This window comes from Conger conger, chromosome 5, assembly GCF_963514075.1.
Source record: "Conger conger chromosome 5, fConCon1.1, whole genome shotgun sequence".
NCBI classification, from domain to species: Eukaryota; Metazoa; Chordata; class Actinopteri; order Anguilliformes; family Congridae; genus Conger; species Conger conger.
The window spans coordinates 38252311-38269864 of NC_083764.1; the positions used below are offsets into that span (position 1 = coordinate 38252311).

Genomic DNA, 17554 nt, shown 5'->3' on the forward strand with positions numbered 1-17554 from the left:
CACTTTGCATAGCTGGCCTGAGGTCTGATGGCAGAAGGTGACTCATATAAAACTAACATGCTTGATCTTGTCCAGTTATCTAGTTGTAACTTACAGTGAAAATGACACCGCTAAGTGCAACTTCCTCCCCAGGGGGGGCCGACACATGTCCCTCCCTTTTCCTGTACTGTATTGTGTCCACTGATCTTTCTGACATAAGGGCATTAATGGTCACAGCACAGTAACGTGATGAATTGTGTGCACTGTGCAAATTGTAAAAAAAAACAAAAAAACATCTTGAAATTATAATGGGCAAAACATTGGGACATTGTTTTATGTCCAAACTAGAGTTGATATCATTGTGACCTCGGCTAAATTTAAAGTAATCATCCATTCATCTTCCACTGTTTCTCGTAATCTCATTAACTGTACTAAAATCAGGCTGTTTGTCTCTATTTCAGCTGCTTTAATATACAAAATTAGTGTTAATATATGCCTTTCGAAACCAATCTTTTCCTTACTTTTTAAAGCATACTACCACATGTTGGACAGACGAGTATGAGACAGCACTAATGGCCACTGTAGCAATCATGTCTAATTGGAACTGAATGGACTGTGGATCCCAAGGACATCTTCTTGATCAGCAAACTATTTAATCAGCACTATGCTAATGTAAAAGGTAATGTAAGATTTTAATTTTAAAGAATCCTATGTGAATAAGAATTTTTCATAGTTTGGCTTCTATTCAGATACAATTTACAAGAAATGTATAAGTAATGGTTCATTGGACTGATGAAGGAAAGCTGAAGATTGAGGGGAGAGGGGAAACAGTTTCATCAGCATATAATTATACCTTGATTTCTCTGCCATTAGTAAATAAGCCCATGTTATAATTCATTCAGACCTTTGTAGCAAGCATTACAATGCCTAATGGAACATTTCTGGGTTCCTTTAAGTAGCACCAATGACATGAAATGAAATGTGTTCCAGCAGTCTGGAAGCTACCAGTGAGAATCTGTCACGCATTGATTACAATATGTGAGATTCAGAAGTGTCGCTTATGAAGGCTTTTCATTTTAGCTCTATCCATGCTCATGGCCTGTTCATAGCTCTATCCATGCTCATGGAATTCTCTGGTCAAAATGTTGAGTTTGGAGTGATGGCAAACTGATGTCCTTGCCTGTTAGGCAAAGTGGATATAGTTGCAATCTGTATGCAGAACAAGCTGGAAAATAATTACTAACTGGTCAATATTTCACTTTTTATTTTTACATTTTGCATAAATTATTGGTTAATAATTACATCAATTATAATTCATAATTAAATTGTTAATCATTAGATATTACATTTATTTGTTAGTAGTTTATTAATAATAATAATCATAATAATCATAATAATCATAATAATCATAATAATCATAATAATAATAATAATCATAATAATAATAATAATAATAATAATTTACATGATTAGTTTAAGCCGATAATAATCATAATATATTTATTCCTGTTTTGCATGAGAATCCCAATAATAGAAAATGACATATGTATCACCTGCCAAGGCACAATCAGCAGGGAATATTTCCAGGATATTTCTGTTCAGGTCTGTATAAACAGTGCTTCACCAGTAATACATTCCCACCATTGAGAACAAGTGGAGTGTACCTTTTATAGAACCGCAAATAGTATTTTACTTGTTTTGATATTTCTGGGTCTAATATGTTTTTTATTATTCTGGAATACATAATATCATGATACAATTATGTCATACATTCTAATTAAATAATTTAAGCTGTAATCCTTCCTCCAAACCCCCTGGAAACACCAGATGTTCATTTCTTCATATGACCTTGACTTGAATAAAGTGATTCTAGGAGTGATTCACTTATCCTTCTCTCAAAAAAATGCCAATCCAGTACTGAGCCAGAGCCACTTCTGTAAGCTATGACAACCCATGGAATTCATGGATTATTTTTAGCTGACTCTTTAATGCTGTAATTTACTTCTGGGTGTTAAGAGCTCATATTAATTACAAGTAGTCCTTAATGGCTTCATTGTTTGAATCTTGCCCAAATGATTCATGTATTGCTGTATTGTTTTCAAACAACTAAAGTAGTCCCACTTGTAAAGGTATTATGTTCAAATACTGTCTCCAGATTGAAAAGTAAAACATTTGTCCCATTCCTGTATTACAGCTGCACAGCATAAAGGAACAGTTTTTTTTACAGACGTACAGACGGAATGGAGCTTGTGTTGAGATTCACATATGCTCACATCAGGTTCTAGATTTATAAATCACAACGTTGGTGTCCATTCTGACATATGCAAAATTCACAATCCATGCAAAATTCACAATCCGTGCAAACAAACAGTTTATATAGTTTGTGTTCCTGTGCTCCAATGAAAAAAGGAGAAAGGTGGGTGGTATTCAATCAAATGCACTATGACTATGCAAAAATATGCAATTCAATCAAACCATTCAAAGTAACTGACTTGATGGGGCATATTTTCCGGCTGGCATTTGCCAAGTTGTGAGCTATTGATTTAGCATTTTCTGGACAATCCAGATGTAAATCCCACAAGCAATAAAACTTTAAAAAGCATTGGCTACATTGTATTTCTTGTTCATTGTTTTTTTCTTCTTTATACTTTTAATACCTGTATTTATCTGGGTTTTTAATTGTTTCTGGCTGTTCTCATTGTAGACTGTGATCCCTGGGGTACTGTATTTTGTTATTTTTCTTGCACCAGTCTTTAATGAGAAGTATGGCATAACGCAACTTGAACAATCTTTTCATGTTAATTACGGAACAGTAGTTATGTAAACATAAGTTATTTATATTATGTATAGACTACAATTTATCTCTTGGCATAATACATGTAATACCAATGTATGTGAAGACATAATTACTGTTTGTTTTAAACAAGCAATCATCATTATACCTACCATTATGTACCCTACAACATCATTGAGCAGGCTTGCTGTTAAGAGAACTAAACTGCGCAGTATTTCCAATTTGTGCCAGCAAGCTGCATTAAGTGTATTAGCTATCTCCTAGCATATTCCTTGCTAACAATATAATTTGGCCATACTCAATATCAAAGAGTCTGATAACCAACATGGTGTGGTGTTATTTTTTTTTTTGTCTGGAGGACTGGCTATGCCAATAGGTAGGGTAGCCAAAAAATCAAGTATTTGGGTCAAGTTCAATATCATTCATATGAATTAATGATTTAATTGTACGCAATTTCTTGACAGTTCATACCGAGTCATTCACTGCTGTGAAAGGCCTGATAGCCTGTGTTATGATCTTCCCTGTTTTTATGTTGTTGAGTAAAACTTAAGAAATACTTAAGGTTAACAGGATATAAAAGGTTTGTTCCAGTGAAAATGAGTTGAGTCACTGAATAACTGACTTACTCTCTTAATACTTGCTTCATCTTGCTAAAAGCTCCAAAGTTTGACTTTGAGATACACAATATTAAACATGTATGAAAAGACAACAAAACACCTTATTCTGTACATAATTTTGTTACATATGTTTTATGTTTTACATAAATTACTGAAATTTTTTTCAATTTATTTATGTAACGTAATCAATGCTGAGGTTTTTGCCTCATTCCTAAAAAAAAAAGTGGTGTCTTGAGGGTGTCCTCTTGTTGTAATAATGAAATGTTAAATCATGGACCAATATTCTAGTAATTGCTGGTCCAATGTCATTGACTTATAGCTTTCTTTGATTTAATGCAATATAAAGTGCAGTGTAGACAGTGACACATTGGCACTGTAGTGCAGCACTTTGGATTTGAAAATAAAATGAGAATTCCCCTTTATTACATAGTCCCCCAAATTTAGGGGATACAATTAGCTGCTCAGCTGCAAACAAAAGGTCTAGAGTTGAATCTAGATGTGGATTTGGCATGTGGCATTTGCATTAGGAGTTACTGTAGTCTCTCAACATGTGGACCAAATGAGTGTCTTTGTCAGGAAAGTAGGCCATCATGAGGCAGGCACATCTAAAAAAAGTTCAGTATATACAGTGCTCTCAAGCTATATTTTATTGCACATGAATTGTTCTTTTGTTTGCCTATACTGGACATACATTATATTAAACTCTTATATGTGCCAGGTACGAGGTTGATACTTGTGCACCTGGTTACTCAGACATTTTTGACATTATGTACATGTTTACTTTCCTTCCTGTCCATGTGCCTGGCAAAATAATTTCTCTTACAAAGGTCACAATTGATTAGTCGAGTGATTGTGCTAATTCAGTGCACATGGGGACCCCATGAGTTTAAATCCCTGTGTGGCACAAGCTTCAGAAAAAAGGAAAATGAATGCACACAAATAACAGAAACTATATATATGCTTTGTTGTGTCTAACAACAGCTCCTTAGCAAGAGAGTCTATGTTTGAGAGATACAGTCAGGTCCAGAATTATTGGCACCCTAGACAAATATGCACAAAAACTTAATAAACTTAATTTTCCAAAGTTGAGTTCCACAAATAGTGGCACACCTTGGAATATTGGCTCCCCTTTTCCTATAATTTGTGAAAAGGTTAAAGGTGTAATGGGATTTTTTTTATTCCTCTTTTTTTATTCCTCTATATAGAACTTTTCAAGATCATTAATATCCATGGGTTTCTGTGTATGGACTGCCATTCAGAACGCAGGTTTTTGATGGGATTTAAGTCTGTGGACTGAGATGACCATTGCCGAATATGGATGTTGTTTTCACTAGAATTTCTGAGTGGATATTTATGTATGCTTGGAGTCATTCTCCTGCTAGAAAATCCACCTACAACCAAGTAACAGCTTCTTAGCAGAGGTAACCAGATTTAAGTACTTTGTTGAATTAATTGTGCCATTGATCTTAAATAGTGTCCCTGGACCACTGGCAGAAAAACATATCCAAAACATCAATGACAGTGAGTATGAGATGCGCATCCTTGTGTGCATTCAATTTTTCCTCCAATCATGCTGATCATGTGTAGGGCCAAAAAGTTAAATTTTGGTCTCACCTAACTATAGCACTGTCTTCCAGTCATAATTCCAATGAGGCTTGGCAAACTCCAGACGTTTGTTTTTGTTTATTGTGCTCAGTAAGAGCTGTCTTCGTGCCATTATTCTTCTTTTTGGGACTTGGTGACCCGAAGATGCAACCAATCTTTGCAATTCTTAAGCCATGATCCTTCAGTTATCACCTCCCTCACCAACCGTGAGGACAACGTGCACTTGCGTAGTCTCCCTGGAAAGTTTGCAAAACGTTCGTTTCATTTTTTTTTATTGCCCTTACAGAGCTAAATGGTATGCTTCACCACTTATGTATTTCTTGTACCCATTACCATTTGTGATGGTCAAGTACCATCTGTCTCATTTGAGCCCCTGTGTTGATGGATGATTTTGCCTGCTTGCTACCCAATTTTTATACTTTAATGAAACAGGAAGTAATTATGTAAAACGTTACTGCCAATTTGATTTTATTTACAATATTGTCAAGGGTTCCAATAATTTTGACACCAACGGTTTTCAGAAAAAATTTGATAACAAAACATTGAAACATAAGAGTAAATATATTGAAATAAAAGTCTATATTTCCCCATATGTTTGAACAGAAAATACACATTACTATCTGTGTTGTTTATTACATGCAGCATTTTTTTCTTTCTTCATTTTTAATCAATAATGCCAATAATTCAGCAGCTCACTGTAAGTGGCAAATGACCTTGATGAAAAGCTGGAGCAAGTCAGTTATCTACAATGCTTTTTTTCCTGCCCACCTTTTTACACAGACACACACAGCGAGAGCAGTTAAAGAAAGAAAGCAATACCTGCACATGCTATAGCTTCAAATGGAATGGTGGCAGACAAAGAAGAGAACAGAAAATGAGAGAGCAATAAAGAGAAAGAAGTACAATGGAATAAATGCCACCAATCTTTCAGAAATTTAAAATAGAGGAAAAGCTGAAGAAATGTCTGTCCTGTTTGTCCAGCAGCAATGCCCACTTCTCCCTCGGTGGTGAGTCATTGGAAGGTTACAGACAAGAGTCCTGTGCTGGCTCTACATACAAAACACAAACATACAAAAACTTGTGACCCAGAGTTGCAAATGCAACATTTAAAAAAAAAAGGTGGCTTGTGTGTTGCACCTCTGGGCTACAAGTTTTTTGTTTGTATGTTTTGTACTTCAGGGCTGCAAGTTTTTTAATGTTTACATTTCATGTTTTTCTGAGTAAGTTCACCCCAGAGCTGCCTCTTTTAGTTTTTTTGTACTTCAGTGTTGCACCACAGGGCCACTGGCTTTTCTTTTTGTATGCGGCAACTGAACTTCAGTGCTGCAAATTTTGCTTTTGGGTTTTCTTTTCCTATTTTTATTTTGCACTTCAAAGCCACCATAGGACCCACTTAACAAACATGTCTTCCACCCCATCAGGTACATACCTTTGACGGCAGAACACAGGTGCTTCAAAGTACCCAGTGAAAAGTAAGCAGTCCAAGGTTACTGTAATCATGCAGAAGAGGAGTTCAAGTGTTCTGTTTTGAATGGTTAATCTGGAAGCAGACCTCTTGTCTTGATTAGCCAAAAGTCCTTTTGGTTGCATTGTATGTTTGCTGGTTGATTGCCATTCCATTCAAAACATGTGATCGAGGTCCATTAGCAGACGTACATTAAAGAGAAGCAATTACCAAAGCAGGAACAGGAGTGCCTAGCCAGGCCCCTGGGGGATCTCAGATGAACAGTCACACCTCCCTCAAGGACATACAGGAACAACTTGCTTTGGAAGCTAGCCTGTGAGCACTTAGCTTGGAGTAATAAACAACCAAACATTTGTCATGTCCTCTTTGCCCAACACAGTGACATTGGAAATAAATTACCTTTAACAAGATCTCTCTCTCTCTCTCTCTCTCTCTCTCTCTCTCTCTCTCTCTCTCTCTCTCTCTCTCTCTCTCTCTCTCTCTCTCTCTCTCTCTCTCTCTCTCTCTCTCTCTCTCTCTCGGGTGCATTTCATGCTGGGGGTTAAAGAAGTGGGTTTGCGTATGGATCATTCTTAATACATGTCACAAACCATGTGACCTTGACTCATTTGCTATGTTGGAGGAAAGGCTGCCCATATAACTCAATGTATTTTTCCGCCCATAAAAATACAGATTCATTATAGTTATTTTTGCGCAGTTTATGTTTTTTTTCGGCATCAGTTAAAGCTATAATTTCAGATGTGCTTTCAATGCGACGCTTTCTGAAGTTCACCAGTGCAATTAGAATGATTTCTCGGGGATGTAAAAACCATGTGCTGAAACATGTAATGTCTGACATCAATTGTTTATGATTTCAGATTCACCAGCACAAACAATAGATATTTAGTTGCGCATTGAACATGAAGATAGGACCCTGCTGTTTTCTCTGTGGGGCTTTTGGTCATCCAGTCTGAGCATGGCTGGTTCTCAAGCCCCCAGTGACAAAGGGGAAGGCCAGGTAGAGTTGAGTCAGCCTGCAAGCTCCCAGAGTGAAGCTACTGACTCCAAGGGTACTTTTTGCCATTTATCTATTTTCTGGCTGTTCTCTTCCCTTCCTTTTTTTCCAAATCTCATAGAGACTGGTATCTTTAAAGGTGGTATCATTAAATATCAATGGAGTGAGGAACAGGCTTAAAATGGCCAGCGTTTCCGAAATAATAGAACAAAAGAACCTGAAAGTGTTCTGACATTAATAATAAAGTTGAGTGGGCAATGTGGTGGGAAGGGGAGGCTGTATTTAGCCATGATACACATTTTAGTGCTGGGGTCGCTTTTCTTTTTTCCCTAGTCTTAATTTTAATATCTTATCTATGGTGCTGGTTAATGCCAGGTTCAGAAAGTAAAAGTCCTCCCCAGTATTTTGTTCCAATCACCTGGATTTGACTCATTAGGACAATTACTCAACCAGGAGGTAGAATTAATTCGTGAAATTCGGCACATGAAATACATGACAAGACTTTCACTTTCTGACCAATGGACTTTCCACCCCTGGTTAAAGCCAATATCGAGGGGAATATTTTATTTTTAGCAATATTTATGCTCCAAATAATGGTTTGGAAAGACTACAGTTTTTTTAATATAATTTAAAGGGTGTGTTGCAGGAGTGCAGTGGGGAGGGATGCATTATAATGAGGGGAGATTACCGTAGATTTGACCATTTAGGGGACCAAAAGTAATTGGACAGTTGGCTTCAAAGCTGTTTCAGATTAGTAAAGGTGTATTCAATTTCTTCCTTATCTCAGGCATAAGAAAGCTAAAAGAAATTACTGGAGTTTGTCAACATGAGAGTTCCAATGACAGTCAAGGATATCATTATGAGAAATAAGAAAAAAAAAGACAGTGTGACACATGCACTAATCAAGAAAGTGCCTAAAAGAGCCTGTAAAAGTTCTGGAAAAAGGTCTTGTGGACAGATGAGAGCAATATTGATTTGTAGCAGAATGATGTAACAAAGTGTGGAAACTAAAAGGAACTGGCCAATAACCAAAACATCCCCCACCCCCCTCATCTGTGAAACATGGTGGTGCGGGTATTATAATTTAGGTATGTATGGCTGCCACAGGTGCTGGCTCACAAGCCTTCACTGATAATGTAACTGCAGCAGAATGATAGCGGCAGCAGAATGGATTCTGAAGTGTATAGAAGCATCTTATCAGCCAGTGAAATCAAATGCCTCCAAACTCATTGTAGCTGGAGAGAGCTGGATACATCTTCCCCTCCCTGAGTGTCACTGCTGCTGTCGGGGAGTGGCAGGAGGACAGTAACTCTATTCTGTCCTTCAACACTCCTGAATTAGTGAGTTCAGTGGTTTGGGGAAGAAGGCATTTTACACCGCCTGCGTCAAAGTACTTTTGGTAGGGATGAGGGTGACCAAGTGGGTGGAGTTTTTTGGCTCTAACCCTTTAGGTGGACTAAAGGCAATTAACGGTCCCTGTATAAGCATCCTGTTCAAACACGGACGACTGACCTCCAGTGGAGGGTAATACATGGAGCAAGAGCTATAGACATGTGGCCCTCCCAGATCCTGGCATTGGGGTTGGTTGTCGTTTCTGCTCCTGAAATGCTTCAACATCTGTTTGTGCAGTGTCCAAGGCTGGGAGATTTGATGGATCTACTAAAGAGATGGGGTTTTTATTACCCTCCTTAGTCGTTATTTTTACTCTTCAACTTTTCATAATGGGGTCTAAATACTCACTCAAGACTAAAACTGTCTAAAAACATTTGTTGCTTTTCTGCGATTGTTTCGGAGGATAACTAATCAAAACAAACAAACGCTCTTTCCAAGATGGACAAAAGCAATTAAAAGCAGCATATCATTGCAATTTAGCCTAGTCATATTTTCTACGAGTTGCAGCGCTGTTTTTTAAAAACCGCAGTTACTGTCACTACGATTCAGTCACTTCCCTCTGCTTTGCTTGAGATATTGGTTAATTTAATAAAAAATGAAAAAATCTTGTAAATATTTTCTGTGACAAACAACCAGCCTTAATGATTGCTTGGCTGCAATCATTATTTAATTATTATTATTATCTGTGTCTCTGTCTTGCGCCTGGGTTTACGCCTGCTCTATACAGGGGGAGAAATTTCACACGTAATTCTACCCTTGTTAAATGTGTGAACTTTAGTAAATTCAACAGAAGACATAATTAACCACACGTATAATATCCCTTTATCGGCATGATCCACCCTTAATTCCATATGCAAGGACAGAAGCACATGTTGCGATGACTCGAGTAGATCACACGCATACTGCAGTTATAGGCCGTTGGGGCAGTTTGATCCATACGACACATGTTTCCTGGGCAGAATGCGTCATATGGTGCCTAAAAATCATTGCAAAAGGCTTAGTACATCTGGCCCTGAATATTGAATATATTGCCGAACATTCTGGCGAGAATTCCATTTGCTTGTACAATTTGACTTGAAATAATTTTGTGATGAGAACACTGCCCACACAGTCCTGGAACATATTTATCATGTTAGAATCTGTAATAATGCCACAGAAACTCAACAAACACTATCTGAAAGGCTACATACATTTTCCTAATGCTTTCACATAGTTTGGCCTGGCGTTTCTTCATTTTCAAGTCTTAAAAAAAGTGCCATTATGTGTGGGATAAGTGTGTGAAAAATTGTCAGGAAGTACTGCATGACGAAGGTGTGATGGATTTTCTTTCTGTTAATGCTGGTAAACTTTCTTTCCTTAAGTTTTTTTTTCTCCTTTTTTAACATGAACTTTGTATTAATTGAATGAAATTATTTTTTATATTGACAATAGATAAGTATTGCATATTCATGTAGGTACTGTTCTATGGTTGTGCATAGTGAAACTATTCAATGCCAGCATTATTATGATATACAGTGCAGTCCGTAAGTATTTGGATGGTGGTACAATTTCTGTTCTTTTGGCTCTGCACTCCAGCACATTGAAGTTGAAATGAGACAATGAATATGGGGTTAAAGTGCAGACTGTCACCCTTAATTTGAGGGTCTTTACATCCACATCGGGTCATCCGTGTAGGAAAAACATCCCTTTTTATACATAATCCCCCACATTTTAGGGGACCAAAAGTAATCGGACAGTTGGCTTCTAAACTGTTTAGGCTTAGTAAGGTGTATTCAATTGCTTCCTTACTGCAGGTATAAGAAAGCTCTAATAATAAATTATTGCAGTTTGTCAACATGAGATTTGTCCCAATGACAGTCAAAGGAAGCCATTACGAGACTGAGAAATAAGAAAAAAGACAGTCAGAGATACACGAAGAAGTTCCTATAAGAGCCTGTAGAGTTCTGGAAAAAGGTATTCTAGACAGATGAGACCAAGATTGACTGTAGCAGAGTGATGGCCAAGTGTGGAGGCTAAAAGGAACTGGCCAGGAACAAGCACCCCCCCCCCCCCCCCATCTGTGAATAATGGTGGTGCAGGCATTATAATTTAGGTATGTATGGCTGCCACAGGTGCTGGCTCACTAAGCCTTCACTGATAATGTAACTGCAGCAGAATGATAGCAGCAGCAGAATGGATTCTGAAGTGTATAGAAGCATCTTATCAGCTAGTTAAATCAAATGCCTCCAAACTCACTGGATGGTGCTACGTCGCACAGCATGGTAATGATCTCAAACATACACCAGTGCTCTCTTTGTTCTTAATGATGTTCCAAACAGATTGCTTTTGTAATCCTGTTGTTTAATGTATGTCTGATCTTTTCTTATTTCTCTGCCTATAATGGCTTCCTTGACTTTCATTGATACTGAAAGCCTGCTTATACCTTTACCAAGGAAGCAATTAAATACCCCCTGACTAATCAGAAACAGCTGAGAAGTCAACTGCCAAATTACTTTTGGTCCCCTAAAATGGGGGGACTGTATATAAAAAGGGATATAATTCCTACACCGGTCACCCAATATGGATGTAAATACACTCAAATTAAAAAGTGACAGTTAATTTCAAATCCAATGGCTGAAGTATAGAGCCAACCAAACAGAAATTGTAGCACTGTCCAAATACCTATGAACTACACAGCATGTCTGAACATAACATATAGACTATTATCTGTGTTTTTTATTATATGTAGCCTTTTTTCTTCATTTTTATCAAGGGTGCCAATAATTCAGGAGCCCAATGTAGCTTCTGCATTTCTGGTTGTCATCTATTAACCATATCCACCTCTGTGACGTCCCTTGCTCCCTTTTCTGTTCATTGTGATTACTTTCGTTTTTTTTCTGCAGGAGTTGGCCAGGGTGCGGTACTGCCTTTTTAATTGTAAGCACTTGGCGTTTTTTTGTTCTTCTCCTGCACCAGGCTGGACAGCTGGTTGTTGTTAGGACACCTTTTTTCCGGTTTACGCTGATGATTCACACTCCACTCTTCTAAAATGACTTGTTTTGTCTCACTTTTTGTTACGATTTACCGACGGTCGTAACAACCTCTCACTGATTAAAAATATTGTAAATATATTAATCCATCTATGACTTTATACTGATATTAGCTAGCTCAAAAATGCACTCGTAACTTGTCAGAACCATACAATAGCTGTTTACTGGAAAGTTACCTTTCCACCCACCTCCTGAGTGACATCGAATTTTTGGCAAGTCTGCACTTTCTATGTAAAAGACCTGTGATCGATTAAGTTTGCTCCTAAGACTTTAAATAGCAAACTTGCTTGATATCCTAGAAAATGTGGAATATTCAAATGTATTTGATGTATTATTATTTTTTATATTATGACATTCAATATTATAACACTATCCAAATTAAATATCATAATCAAACCCCAATTACAAATTGTAATTCTCAATTCCATGCACTGAATTACACATAACTTGAACTTGGTCTGAATGAGAAAAGTCTTCATTATAAAGGAGAATATTGTGTTCACAGCACACATGCCTTGCCTCAAACTGATGTTGGCCAATTTGAACTTGAGCCTGTTTTTTTTAAATATTTTGACATCAATATCTGGCAACATTGCCAATTCAAGGATAATGTAAGCTTGCAAGTTTGCTTTAGAGTTCAAAGTGCCTTTGCTAGCTAACAGTGTTAAGGGGCCTGTATGATTTAGATGGCTAGCTAATCATAGCTTGAAGTAAGCTTGAAATCTAATAGGTATATATATATATATATATATCTATATATATATATATATATATATATATATATATATATATACATATATATATATATATATATATATATACATATATATATATATATATATATATATATATATATATATATGTATATATATATGAATGAATCTGTTTATTTTCACATTCTTTGTGGAATATCAGGGGTTTAACCTCTGAGAGGCATCAATTGGTGCAGTTACATATAAAGCCTTTCCAAGCTGACTAGCTAGCTCATGCCCTCCCACTGCCATATGCAACAAAAAACAGCAAGCAGTGGGAGGGCAAGAGGCACTCAACTTTGCAGTTGCTTTGCCTTGTCACTCAGTGCACTTCATATAGGGGGAAATAAATACCATCTTTGGCAATTTTCTAAACAATCAAATGTTTCATAAGGTGTGTATAAAAGGTGTGTATTCTGAATCCATGCTGGTAGGCGGCAATACTTTCCTCAATATTCTTGTTCCCAGTTAAATTAACTGTGTTGAAAATAGTAACATGTTCATTGTGGCGTTGGAAATCAATATAGTCACATCGAGTGTGAGTAGGTGTTGATAGACAAACAAGAAGCTAATCTGTGTCCTTCACATAAAGGGGTTTCCATCTTCCATACACAGTAAAATCTTTAGAGTGAAATCAGCTTTCATAGTATGCATATAATGCTCTGATAGATACATTCCGACACCTCTAGCATTAATAAAATCTGCATAAGAGTCACATTCGCACTGAGAATTGTATTGTGTAGGTGTCCAAAGAGGATGTGTGTGGGCAGTGGTGTACTTGCTCCAAAATCTTTGCATCTTACTGAAGTGCTTTCTATCAACTTCAACAATCTACATTGTTTTATATTGTGGTCAGGGGTGTCACAGTAGAGGCAATAGTGGAACTATTGCGGGACCCAGGCAGAGATGGGAGAAAAAAGGAGAAGGGGACACACAGAGACTGCTTTTGCACAGGGCCCAGATTCACCCCTGATCACCCCTGATTATGCTATTCATCGAAAAGGCCAGCCACCAGAAATATGTAGTCATTTAATATGTTCTAATTGACATGCTGTAACTTATCCCTTAAAGACCAAAAGACAAAACTGAGATCATTACAGTTACAATCACCAAGATCAAATTAGCAAAAAACAATCAATTTCCAATCATAGGCAAATTGAGGGAACAAACCCTGCAAACACATTCCACTCAAAGCTAGCAAACACATCTTGGTGCTCTCTCACGATGCACCAAGCAGATTAATAGATCTTCTGTATGCTTTTGATTTCAGGCATGGAGAAAAAAATATTGCCAAAAGTTCAAATATAAGTAAATAAGTAGATTGTGTGATTTAGCGTCAATAAAATATAATACTATCAAAAAATAATTGTATCCTTAATAAGGGCTTATAAAACAATGGCAAATGTCAGAAATGCCACGGAGACCTCCTACTCTGTGAGCTCTGACATAATTAAATTGTGACAAGAACTGAGGTGCCAGGAGAGATTTTTTTGCACTGTTATTGGAGACCACCCGCCAAGGTGTGAAAGCTTCCCAGATTTTTATGGCCATCTCCCAAAGTGACTTGGAAATCTGGTGGCAAATATGTATTATTTAGATATGTTTTTCTTTTGACTATTAAAACAAAAACTTGCATGGAATGTGCCTTCCAGGAATCTATATTTGTCAGGTATATTTCACGCTAAAGACAACCTGAATGTTTCCTTGTTGTTCTGAGTTGAGATAGTGGGTACACCTGAATGGTAACGAGGTCCTGACGCATCTGTAACCAAGCACAAATCCCACACAGCATTTCTTGTTGCCATCTGGCTCTCTAGAGTTCAATTTATATTTCTTAACCCCTTAAGTATCATCCCTTTTCTTAAGGCAAGCTTCAGAATGACATGCCCCAAATAAAATGGTAACTATTCTTGAACCCTTTTGACTGCAGGCATAATCCTGGTGTCTTCTGAAAGCTAGCCCTTTGGGGTTTGTTTTCAGAATTACTCTTAAGTATTAGTAAACACAAAGTTACATAAGCTCAAACACAGTGGACACTGAAAAGATCTTCTGTTTTTGAGTGGATACAGATTATTGTGGCGGTGCCTGGCGTTCTTAAAATACAATGGAGCCATGGCCAAATAACTGGACAAATTCCATTTCAAATTTCATGGCAATATCACCAAAAATGAGCATTTTGCATTGCATTCTGTCAAGCTATGTCTAGGCAGTTTTCCAAAAAGGATATTAGGAGACTCCAAAGGGACACATGGAAACTAAATGATATTAAGGGTCTTATGACACGGCATTTTGCTTACTAAAGTCCTGAAAAAAAGTGTTTGCACTTCCCCACACCTGTCATCATATGTCTACCTCTCCCTCTTCTTGTTCCTCTCCCTCTCCTCAGACAGAAACAGGTTGAGAAGATTGTAAAATAATTACAATAATCACAATAATAACATCCATTGATTTATGTTTTTGACAAATACCCATCACCAGTCAAACATATTTCACAATTTCACATTATGTTTATTATTCAAAAACAAGCTTGCTACTTATTCATAATAATCAAACTAAATAATAATACACTTTTTGAGAATGTATTCAAAATGGGGTCACGTTAATGAAAATGCCCTCGATATTGGAGCCAAAGGTGTTTTCACGGTCTTCCTCAGAATATTCACTCGAGAGGCTGGAGAGACAAGAGATTCCTTGGAAGTGCTCCAAGGAGGTGAGACTTAAGGGGTTAATGCGATAGCAGTAAAGATTGAAATACAAATCACCATTACAAACATCATTAGTTTATATTACAGTGGTAACCTATAAGTTATTTCCAGACAAGATAATAAAGCAATAACTATATTACTACAGGGGAAGAAAGATGAATGGACTTGGGCTTGTTAATGCTTCCTGCTTCCTGCAATCAGTACCGACCAAGTCATTAAACTCTGCAAATGATAATCATAACCACTTCGACTAATCTCGTTACAAATACGAGATTGTTGGATACTGATCTCATCGAATCTGTCTAAAGCACTAATACATTATTTCTCTTTCTACTGTGTCTCAAAATTGCGTTATTTCCCCTCAAGCATTCTGCAATATAGCGGCGCACGAGAGCCGCCCATGTTGGGCTCAGCTGAGACATTGCGCATTTTTATGAGGACTCATCTCAGCGGCAGTGCGACAGCAGCGTAGTAAAACACACAATACACAACTATTCTATGAAAATACTGTTAGTTTTATGTCCGAGGTTTAGGGTATAGCAGCCAACTACGATACCTACTTTGACAATCTCTCTTTCTCGCTCTCTCTCCCTCTCTCTCTCACAGACACACACACACACACACACACACACACTTAGATAATCTCTCGCACGCAGATGCATGCGCTCGCACGCACGCACACACTTAAGGTCGATTATCAATTTTAAGATGTTAAAACATGTTATATAAAGACCTGTAATAATAAAATTAATTCACTGTGATAAAGGTAAATACATAAAGTTAATAAAGAAGGTTCTGCAAGCGCTCCATAGGTGAACAAAAAGAACATATGAACATGTGGTAGCCTGTGGAACAAGGTGTAATGGCAAATGATTTCGTGATTTCAAGTGAAGCATGTATGTGTATACATTGTCGTATACAGGGCGTTATCGGAGTATATTTTTATAGCAGGAAAAAAGGAAAGAAAATGAAAATCCTCAGACATCGTCGCATGGAATTGCATTTTTTACAGCAACTGCTATTTTAAATAACGCAAATCCCTACAGAGTGGACAAATTAAAGAAATGTACCCAACAGCAACAAAAAGTTACAATAAAAAACAAAAGGCTGACTCAACAAAAACATATTCGACTTGATCACATGAAAACATTTCAAATACAAATATCATTCAATATAAGCTTTATAACTGCCAAAGTCTGATTAACTTTGATCTGTAAAAAAAAAGAAAAAAAAAGTACAAACAATAATAAACAATAGCCTCGGTTATTTGATTTATTGTGAAAACCCTTCCTTAGAACGAGGAACGTCAATCATTGCAAGACTATGAACCCATCATTGTACTGGAACTCGCAAGATAAGTGTAGAGGGGAGCAGTAGAAGGAAAACAAAGCGGAAACCAAATTTGGTTTTATTATCGATAACATTTTTAAACGAGCACGAATGAAAAAGTCGAATATTAACCGGTGCATACTACAATTCATTTCGCACACATGGAAACATATGCCTTTATTTTTGAAGGGGAACCGGCAGGGACTTTCAAACAATGAAATGATGAAATACAGTAGCCTATCTATATTGAACAGCGCTGAACCTTTCAACGAGGCAAAAGCGTCGCGGCTACCTTCGTATAATCAGTCCCTCGCGCACTAATCTTACCATGACATTTTTCTTCGTGCTCGCAGACATTTACTTACACGAACAAATGACAGCTAAACAGAACAGCGATTACAAAAACAGCCTCACATTATAAGAAGCGTGGCATTTAGCAAACACGGGGGGGGGGGGTTAATGAAAATGGAACAATGAACCGTATAAGCAATTGATGCCTGCTTTCAAAAATATTACTCACCTTTCCGATTTATGTTCCTTTTTGTTTCTATTGTGCAAATATATAACTATATGCCCTCACATCTTCCAGTGAAAATATGTAAATCAGCAATATTCCTTTGTATATATGGGAATTTCCACAGATCCAGGAAGCCGGGTTCTTTGAGCGAATACGGTTTAAAATCCCTGGTTGCTATTCTGCTATTCGGTCCCACAACGAGAAACCACAGCTAGCCGTGTTCGAAGCTGTAAGGTGATGTCACTGATACCCCTTATCTCCTCCTCGTTCTCCTCCTATTCACACTCCCTTCTACTCCCTTTCTGTCATTCCCTTTCCTCTGATGACGTGTAGAAGTCAGTCATACCTTAGTTCTTCCCCAAAAGCCACGACGGCG

At 37.4% G+C, this 17554-nt stretch overlaps 1 protein-coding gene across 1 annotated transcript in view; it reads right to left on the minus strand.

The window, feature by feature from the left end:
* The window catches only part of LOC133128722 (receptor-type tyrosine-protein phosphatase S-like), a 205929-nt gene extending 188705 nt beyond the window's left edge, over positions 1–17224 (minus strand). The window contains exon 1 of the mRNA XM_061242447.1: positions 17182–17224. The gene's annotated coding sequence lies outside the window, so the exon portion shown is untranslated. The remainder of the gene's footprint in view (positions 1–17181) is intronic.
* Positions 17225–17554: the final 330 nt, after the last annotated feature.